Genomic DNA, 1,101 nt, shown 5'->3' on the forward strand with positions numbered 1-1,101 from the left:
TGTGTGTGTGTGTGTGTGTGTGTGTGTGTGTGTGTGTGTGTGTCTTTGTGTCCGTGTTTGTCTCGCCATCACCACTACTTGACAACCAGTGCTGGTGTGTTTATATCCTCATAACTTAGCGGTTCCGCAAAAGAGACAAATAAAATAAGTATGAGGCTTTTAAAAAATAAGCACACTGCACATCATGAACTGAAAAAAACAGTTGGAAGTTGATCTGAACCTTTTTGCAAAGGTCATCACTGTTGATGAATGCTGGTGCTATGGCTATGACCCAGAAACAAAGCAGCAATCAAATCAATGGAAGCATTCAATGTCACCACGCCCCCAGAAAAGTGTGTCAAGTGAAGTCCAATGTCAAGATGATGCTGATTTGTTTCATTGATGCAAAAGGAATTATCCATACAGAATTTGTTCTTCCTAGACAAACTGTAAAACAGACATTTTATTTGGCAGTTCTGAAGTGTTTGTGAGACACAGTGAGACAAAAACACCCCAACCTGTGGCAAAGTGGAGAGTGGTGGTTTCATCATGACAATGTGCCTGCACACACTGCCTTGAGTGTGAGACAGTTCTTGCCAAAAATGGCAGGACGTTGCTTACCCACCCTCCCTATACACCCGATCTTGCTCCTGCAACTTTTCTGTTCCTCCCAAATATAAAAGTCCTTAAAGGAAAGCATTTTGCAGATGTGGAAGAGGTGAAGAAAACGATGATGGAAGCATTAAAAGGCATCGGTTTGCAAGAGTTCCAGGATTGCTTTGAACAATGGAAAACATGTCTAGACTGATGCATTGTTTCAAATTGAAAATACTTTGAAGGTGATAAAAGTGTAAACATGTAAAACTAAGTGAATAAAATAATATTACAAAATTCTGGCTTCTTTTGGATACACCCTCGTATACATGTTATTAAACATGATTCCCATTTACCTACAGATGGGAACCCACTAGTTAAGTTGAATCATACCCTACTACTCTTATCATCTTCACAGTTCTATCCCATATCTTTTATGTAATGAGAATCTGGTGATCTGAAAAGCTCTGTGAATAGTTTGGATGTCAGGCAGATGATTAAAGGACCTATGTATTGGCTGTGATTTAA

Source organism: Octopus bimaculoides, chromosome 6, assembly GCF_001194135.2.
Source record: "Octopus bimaculoides isolate UCB-OBI-ISO-001 chromosome 6, ASM119413v2, whole genome shotgun sequence".
Classification (NCBI taxonomy): domain Eukaryota; kingdom Metazoa; phylum Mollusca; class Cephalopoda; order Octopoda; family Octopodidae; genus Octopus; species Octopus bimaculoides.